Consider the following 9,498-nt stretch of genomic DNA (forward strand, 5'->3'; position numbering starts at 1 on the left):
TAACAATTTGATTACCTTAAGGTCACATACAGTTTAGAAGGATTTCAAAATATTTGAAAAGGCAATGAGACATTTATTACCAGCTTATGCCAAACAAATACTGTTTAAAGCTTCAGAGGGCACTTAACCATTTCTCTTAACCACCAAGAAAATTTCTTAGCCATTTGGAGCATTTCACTTTTGTGGTCAAAAGATCTGGTACAAAAAAAAAAAAAAAAAAAAGACCTGTACAAATATCTGCTACAATGATTTGTTGAATTAATGAATAAATGAATGGATATATGTACTCAAGGATGAGTGACAAATATATATATAGCAACTCCCAAAGAGTTGCAGCACTACCTTTAAGTACCATCACTCCAGTGACTTCATTAAACTTCATTTTTTTCATTTCGAAAATATCAACTATCATTTCCTATTTATTAAACTATGAGTCTTGTTCAGATTTAATTTCTTTATTATCTAACTAACTTTTCTTATTTGTTAATTGGCTATGAAAGAGGCTTCTTCACCCTAAAGTATATTTGCCCTAATGTATTTATAAAATTTTAATCTCTGCTTGTAATGAACATTTTTTTTTCAAGTGACACTTGTACAAAACACGTTTCCTTCTTTAACTGTGCCTGAGTCATAAAGTGGGACTATCTAAATGAGAAAAAAAAAACGTGAAGAAGGAAAAAAGACTTTGAATCACATTTTTCAAGATATACTCAATCTATTAACTTTTATATTTCCTGCAACAGCACATTAGTCTTAATTTCCATTTCCTCCAGTATTAATAGGATTTGTTTCCTTTCAATTTTAATATACATCTTGCTCACTCCTTACTTTTTATCTTTTTGCAATGTGGTTTTCTCTACAGGTGCCATCAGCATTTATACACAATTCTTTAAATTAGTAGGGAAGTTACCACTGAGATTGTCTAACATTAAGACTTTCTCTAACCCACTGCTAACTATACATTTATATAGTCCAGGTATTTGAGCTTTTCATTGTACTTTTTTTGTTTCTAGTTAAGTGGAAATTATCACAACTGATGTCTTATCTGAATATTTCCTTCTTGTATATGTAACTCAAGGCCAGCAACCACATGCTTTCTCCATTCTGTGAGGGGTCTTCTGTCCACAGTGAACATTTACTCACATTAGCACTAAAACAAAAAACAGTATTTCTCTACTAAACTCCAAGTAAATGGAAAAGTAGCCACAACAACTTGTACGTAGACTCCAGGGGAAAAATAGTTTTAGTTTTCTCTTTAGATTCCTGACACGCTTTCAACCAGCTGTAATATATTCTTGCTTAATTCACAGATTTATTTTGACCTTTCTCCAAGGTCAGATGTAACATAAGCATCTCAACATTGCAGCAATTGCAGTATCCTAGAGAAGATTATTTGTGATAAATGAAAGCTACGCAGGGGTCACTAGAACTCACAACAGAACAAAACATATCATCATCTCTTCTGTCAAAATGGAAAACATAGCCTTTATTTGAGTTACATGACTAAATCTCCAGTTGTTAAATATTCTTTAGCATTTGTCTTTAAAATCATTACAATATCTTCAACAAATAGTCATTCAAAATACAGGAAGTCTCGTAAAACTTGAGGTCTCTTGTACTTTATCCTCCTACTCCCCCACATTTCCCAGTCCCCAGCATTGTTCAGAACTAACCAATAATAAAATGTTATTTTTGCACTTGCCTTCTGTGGCTTGCCATCTGATTCAATAAATGAGTGAGTTAAGCCATTACTTTCAACCCACTTAGGCAATGCAGACACTACTGTTCTTCAGCAACGGTGAGGAAAGCCCTCATCCAGTACCATCCTGCACAACTGGGCAGCCCCAGAATGCTACTTAATTCTCCTTGTGCCCCACACTCACTAGGAAGCAGAACAAAGATTCAAAGTACTTTATTTCTGAAGGAGAAAAAAAGCAAGAAGAGACTTTTCCTCTAACAGAGTTTAGCCAGCTAAGAAGTTATAGGGAACAACCCCCACAAAAGGTTACCCTCACTTGACACCAACTGCAAGTTCAGGGGGTTCCTAAAACCACCCTCATGTGTAACGATTTGTTAGAAGGACTCACAATCATCACTAAAAGCTATTGCATTAAAATCATCCAAGGAAAGAAGTGCATAGGGCAGAGTTGGAAAGTACCACTAGCAGAGCCTCCATTGTCCTCTGTGAAATCAGAGCATGATACTCCCCTGGCATCACCATGTGCATAGACTGCTGCCAATCAGAGAAGCTCAGCTGAGTCCCATGTGTAGAGTTTTTATTGAGACTCCATTACATAGACATGATTGATTGATTGATTGCCCATTTAGTTGATTTCAATCCCCAGTTTCCAGCCCCTTTAGTAATGACCCAAAGCCCCTACCAATGTTGTTAGTCTTTCTGGTGTGGCGAGAACTCCAACCAAAGACTATCCAAGTGTGTCCGCCCTCACCTTAAGTCATACAGTTGGACTCTGCAATGATGCAAAGCCCCTAACAGATATGATTGTTACGAGGGCTGAGAGATTACCTTCTAGAAGCTGAGGTCAAAGGGCAGAACTCTTTTTACATAAGGTCAAATTCTTTGTGCATCTTTCTCATTAGCTTTTGATTTGGAGCATTTATCTCAATGGTAAGCATATTCATTAAGGTTGTAACTATGCCCTTAGGCATTCTGAAGGTCAAGGGATATTTATTTAATAAACTAGAGATTAAGAAAGCTAATTTATAGTGGAAATGCCTGCAGGTGAGAGAAGGGAGGGTAGTGGGTATAAAATGAAGCCAGGTTAGAAGCAGACCTTGGCATTATGAGTTTGAACAAACATAACAAGAGTTCTTTCCCTCACTGGCAATAATGAAGGAGTGAACTGCCAAAAACCACTACTACCTGCCTGGAAGGCAACAGACACAACTAGTTCTGCACCTCTGGGTGCAAAGAGCATGAACACATTTGGAGGGATTCCTCAGAGCTCCCGCTACAAGACTTTCCCATCTGCTGACTGCCAGGACTGTGTCATCATTTAGGTTAAGCATTGTGTTGTCACTGCTAAAAAACAAATATGTTAAACCAGTAGTATCCATGAATAGTTTGATGTTGTTTGCTGGGAAAAGTAATGGAACTAAATTCTGATGGATGAAAATGAGGAAAGGAAAAAAATATGAATTATGAAAATTGCATTGGGCAGTTGAGAAATGCCCCTGAATGGAGAGAGATGAGAAGGAATTACCCAAACCCACTCTGCCTCCTCCCCTTCTCAGCTCCTCAAAAAAGGGGCCTCCAAGGGCCCATGGCAAGCCCTGCTTACCCCCCAGGTAGCTGGGCAACAACACCATAAAACACTAGAGCAAAGACCTGGGTTGAAATCCTGGTTCAACTACTAACAAGCTGTGACTTGGACACATCAAACTTTCTAAGTCTCCGTCACCTCAATTCTAATTTGGGATTAATGTGAACCCCCTCACAGAGTGGGTGTGAGGCTTAAATGAGATAACATATGGGAAAGCACCTTGTTAAATGTGTTTTTTTAACTGCTATATAAATAAGTTATTATTAGTTGAGCAGATTGGAAAAATAGCTTTAGCTTTTTGATTTCCAATTTTGAGATTATATGTGTGTGTGTGTGTGTGTGTGTGTGTGTGTGTGTGTGTGTATAACTGCATTCTACAAAATAATACTACTTAAAATATTATTTTAAAAAATACTTCAAGGGATCCCTGAGTGGTGCAGCGGTTTAGCGCCTGCCTTTGGCCCAGGGCGCGATCCTGGAGACCCGGGATCGAATCCCACGTCGGGCTCCCGGAGCATGGAGCCTGCTTCTCCCTCTGCCTGTGTCTCTGCCTCTCTCTCTCTCTCTCTGTGTGTGACTATCATAAATAAATTAAAAAAAATTAAAAAAATAAAATAAAATAAAATAAAAAATACTTCAAGATAGCCCCAGGAAAAGCAGGAAAAGGGTTATATAGTCGTGGGTCAGGAATACATAGGAATCTAGATTCTCTTCTGGGAGAATCACAATATACCTTAGCACATTGAAGGCTCTGGAGAGTCCTACAAGAATGAACCCAATATAAGGCTATTTGATATGGAATTTTCCAAACTGTTTGAAACACAGAAACTTCCTTTCCTCTAACACTTCTTCAAATCCAATGGAAACAGTGATTCAGAAAATAAATTTTGAGAAAACCAGCTGTTTTTCATAGCATCTCAGGGGTGGTAGGCTCCTTTAAGATGAAGCTGAACATCTCTTTACCAGCTACTAGCTGCCAGAAACTCACTGAAGTGGATGGTGAACACAGACTTCATACCTTTTATGAGAAGTGTATGGCCATAGAAGTTGCAGCTAATGCTCTGGGTGAAGAATGGAAGGTTTATGTGGTTCAAATCAGTGATGGTGATGACAAACAAGGCTTCCCCCATGAAGCAGGGTGTCCACCTGCTGCTGAGTAAGGGGCATTCCAGTTACAGACCAAGGAGGACTGAACAAAGAAGGTGCAAATCTGTTCAGGGTTGTAGGGTGGATACCAACCTCAGTATTCCCAACTTGGTCATTGTAAAACAAAAGGGGGGGGGGGCGAGGGCAGAAGAATATTCTAGACTCACTGATACGACTGTGCCTTGTGTCCCGGGGCCAAAAGAAAATAGAATCTGCAAACTTTTTAATCTCTCTAAAGAAGATGTGATCTGCCAGGATGTTACAAGAAAGGCCTTAAACAAAGAAGGTAAGAAACCCAGAACCAAAGCACCCAAGATTCAGCATCCTGTTACTCAGCATGACCTCCAACATAAATGTTGGCATATTGCTCTGAAGAAACAATGTACTATGAAAAACATGGAAGAGGCTGCAGAATATGCTCAACTTTTGGCCAAGAGAATGAAGGAGGCCGAAGAAACACACCAGCAACCGATTGCCAAGAGTCAGAGGTTGTCCTCTCTGCCAGCCTCTACCTCTAAGTCTGAATCCAGTCAAAAATTAGATTGTCTAAGAGTAACAAATAAATACAATCAGACACCAAATCTCAAAAAACACATTTTTTGAGTAATACAGTAAAGCAGATTCTTAATGTTTAAAAAAATATATAATATTAAAGCATCATGTTTTGCACATCCAGCTTTTTACTATGCTTGACCAGTAAGGAAGAAGATGCTCCATGCAGATGCTTCTGTTGAGAACAAGGTCTGAATCTGTCCAGTTTAATCTGCACCTTTGATAACACTCAGTCTCTCAATTCTCTTGATGATCACTACTCTCCTCCCTTTGTTTTATCTAGAATTTGATTTTCTGTTTGGTGCTGTCTTCTCAGGTCTTCTATTTTGTCTCCTTCAGGAAATGCACCCTTAAATCGCCATCAAAAAACCCTGTGATCATTTCACCAGCTACCAGTACTGTCTTGTCTGGAGAACACCCCTGAGGGAGCAGGCCCTCCAGGGGCTTCCTCCTGTCTTCTATCCCTACCTTCCACATACATACTTACCAGACTGCCCTGAGATCAAGAATCCCGGAGAGAAGTTTCATTTTTCTTTAGAAAACATAAAACATCCTAATCACTTAAGGGAATTTTAATAATTGACTATCATACCAGTAGTTTCTAACACTGACCAGCCTAAACTCAAGCAGAGCAGAGTGGGATGCTCCATTCCATCTAAAGCCACTACTAACAGACTTTTATTATCAATTGAGGAATTTATGTTTTCAAAAATAACTAAGCAATAAAGTTGCACTACCCAATCCAAGTGATACATACCCATGGTCTCTGTTGACAGTGATGTTGATAGGGCATTTCTAGTTCACTATACCTAAATATAAATAAGCCTGAGTAAAATCTCACAAGACACACACACACACACACATGCATCATATACTTCAAATTCAAACGGCAAGCAAAAACTCATCTATACTATTCTTCAAAAACAGTGAACCATATTCTGCAGTAGAGCATGTTAACATTTTTATCCAGGATTTCTTTTTTCAAACTATGTTCATCAGGTTCCATAAGAGAAAATAGGACTTGAACTTGTAATTAAAAAAGAAACAAAAGGAGAAGTTTTACATCTTACCTTGTACCTGCTAGAATAAATTAGTCTCATATTTTTAAAAAATTAATTAGTTAAAGAAACAAACCACTTATGGCAGCAAGAAATGAAAAAGAAGAAATGAGTGCATACAAGATTTGGCCATTTCAATGATACAACATTTTCTTTTCCTTTGAGTTTTCAGCCTCTTTCCATTATCTTGTAGCTGTATCTTTACTTTTTTGTCTTTTAAGTATAATTAACATACAAAATTATACTAGTTTAAGGTGTACAACATTGATTCAAGAATTCTATGTATGGGCATCCCTGGTGGCTCAGCGGTTTAGCACCGCCTTCAGCCCAGGGTGTGATCCTGGAGTCCAGGGATTGGGTCCCATGTCAGGCTCCCTGCATGGAGCCTGCTTCTCCCTCTGCCTGTGTCTGTTCCTCTCTCTCTCTCTCTGTGTGTGTCTTTCATGAATAAATAAAACCTTAAAAAAAAGAATTCTATTACTCAATGCTCACCATGATAAGTATAGTCACCATCTGTCACCATAAAACGTTATTACAGTATTATTGATTATATTCCCTATATTGTACTTTTCATCACCATGATTTATTTTATAACTAGAAGTCAGTACCTCTTAATCCCCTTCATTTAGTTCACCCATTCCCATACCCGCCTTCCTTTTGGCAGCCACCAGTTTGTCTCTGTATTTGAGTGTCTGGTTTTTTGTTTTGTTTTGTTTTGTTCTTTATATTCTACATCTAAGTTAAATTTCATGGTATTTGTCTGTCTCTGATTTATTTCACTTAGCCCTCTAGGTCTATCCATGCTGTTGAAAATGGCAAGATCTCATTATTTTTATGGTTGAATAATATTCCATTGTATACATATACCACTCTTCTTTATTCATTCATCTATCAATGGACACTTGGGCTGCTTCCATATCTTGACCGTTGGAAATAATGCTGCAATATACATTCAGGTGCACACATCTTTTGACTTAGTGTTTTTGTTTTCTTTAGCTAAATATCGAGTAGTGGAATTACCGGATCCTGAGGTATTTCTATTTTTCATTTTTTAAGGAAGCTTCACACTGTTTTCCACAGTGGCTGCACAAAATTACATTCCCACCAACAATGCACAAAGGTTCCGTTTTCCCCACATCTCTGCCAACACTACTATTTCTTGTATTTTTATAGTAGCCATTCTGACTTGTACAAGGTCATATTTCATTGTGGTTTTGATTTGCATTTCCCTGATGGGTGATGTTGAGCAACTCTTCTATTGGCCATCTGTATATCTTCTTTGGAAAAGTGCCTATTCAGATCCTCTGCCCCTTTTTTAATCAGATTGTTTGGCTTTTGACATTGAGTTGTAGAAGTTCTTCATATATTTTTTATATTTTCCATTTACTGGATATATGATTTGCTAATATCTTCTCCCATTCATCAGGTTGCCTTTTAGTCTTGTTGATTATTTCCCTCACTGTGCAGAAGCCTTTTATTTTGAAGTAGTCCCAATAGTTTATTTTTGCTTTTGTTTCCCTTGCCTCAGGAGACATACCCAAAAATATGCTGCTAATGGCAATGTCCAAGAGATTACTGCCTATGTCTTCTTTTAGGGGTTTTAAGGTTTCAGGGCTCATATTTAGATATTTAAATCATCTTAAGTTTATTTTTGTGTATGGCATAAGAAAGTGGTCTAGTTTCATTCTTCTGTGTCTAGCTGTCCAGTTCTCCTACTGTATGTTGAAGAGACTGTCTTTTCCCCATTGTATTCTTGTCTCCTTTGTCATAGATTAAGTGACCATATATGAGTATGGGTATATCTCTGAGCTCTCTACCCTGTTCCATTGATGCGCGTCTATTGTTGTGCCAATATCAGACTATTTTTATTCCTATAACTCCATAGTATATCTTGAAATCTGGAATTGAGATATCTACACGTAGCTATACCTTTAAGACACACTTTGCCTATGAAATGCCCCTCTTAAAATCTTCAGTGGCATTACATATCTGAGGATTTGCAATCCAAATTACTTAGCTTGGCAATAATGGGTGGCATGGCATTAATCTACAGTTGTATTTGCCACAATTACTAAGTCCAACTCCCCATCATGACCTCATTTCTGCATCCCTTTTAGTGTGTTTTTGAGAATACTGTTCATCATATTATAATGATTTGTTTTCTTGTCTCCATAACTGGAATATAAACTTTTTGATAGTGGAGATACATATTTCTTACACAGGTCAGAAACACTCAATACATACGCACATTTAATGAGCAAAGTCTTAATTGAAGAGACTCACTAAGCTCATACTTTTTGTAGGAAGATTGTTTTCTCAGTATCCTGACCAGGCTTAAACACTAAAAAGATTAAGTCACTTTTAGAAATAGGACATCAACTACTTTTTTCATAAATAAAAAAGTACATACACTTTAAAGAAACAGCACGCACAGTTGTTGAAAAGACAAACTGGAGAACTGGAATGCCTGAGTCCACACCCTGGCCCCATCAGTTACTACATGCACCTCAGCTAAGTTACTTAACCTTCCTTTACTTACAGAGGTGTCATCTCTAATAGGGGACTATTCATGGCACTTACCTTATAGGATTGTTGTATTAAATGAGCCCACGTGCATAAATCTCTTAGCATGAATCATATAAGCCTCAAGAGTGTTAGGTCATTCTGCTCTAAGGTTGTCATATTCACAATATCAGGCAATTCTCATGCAGCCTTTTTAAAATTGCATCTTACGTTTACTAACATTGGCCATGCAAGGCATACCAGCAAGAGTGTACTCATAAAAGCACTTTTAAAGCTGCTGTTTTCAAATCAGTGCCAGGGCAGTAAATTTTCTGCATGGATTCTAAAGAGTAGAAAACCCTTTTAGTCGGCTCACAAGATGTCAGACAGTTAATGCTTTACTTTCCTCATAAATGGTCTACCCATCCCCCCACTGCACTTGTCCCAATCCCTGTCAATATGTCCCTATCTTTCTGCCAAATTATGTAAAGCAGAAGAAACTCTGCTTAACCTTAACACAAACCTGCTAGAACCTTTTTGAGGGCTTAAGGCTCTAATTCAATGCATCTTTATGTGGCAAACAAAAGGACACTGGATTTTACACGGTCAGCTCATGTCAAGAACACATATCAATTTATCTCCATAATATAACCTGTTCCATTTCATAGGATTGCCTAACAATGCTCATTTATGACTGCAGATTAATAAGTGTGTTCAATTAATGATTTTGCATTTTTTCCAAATTAAATCTCCTTCCCACACTAATTTTATAATTCAATTAAAATAAGCCATTAAGTTTTCTTAGCATGATTTGCTTTTTATAAACCTCCTGCCATTTTTTTCTCCATTGTCATTGTTTTACTAGGCCTACTGCTGAAATGAAGCTGTGGTTAAAAAGGAAATGTTTTCTAAACTTCCTATATTACTTTGCCAGAGCTGCTGTAACAAAGTACCAC

The 9,498-nt window shown here is 37.6% G+C and overlaps 1 pseudogene; it reads left to right on the plus strand.

Annotated features, from left to right (window-relative positions):
• Window positions 1–3,955: 3,955 nt before the first annotated feature.
• On the plus strand, window positions 3,956–6,419 carry LOC121477285 (annotated as a pseudogene).
• The last annotated feature ends 3,079 nt before the right edge of the window (window positions 6,420–9,498 follow it).

This window comes from Vulpes lagopus, chromosome 17, assembly GCF_018345385.1.
Source record: "Vulpes lagopus strain Blue_001 chromosome 17, ASM1834538v1, whole genome shotgun sequence".
NCBI classification, from domain to species: domain Eukaryota; kingdom Metazoa; phylum Chordata; class Mammalia; order Carnivora; family Canidae; genus Vulpes; species Vulpes lagopus.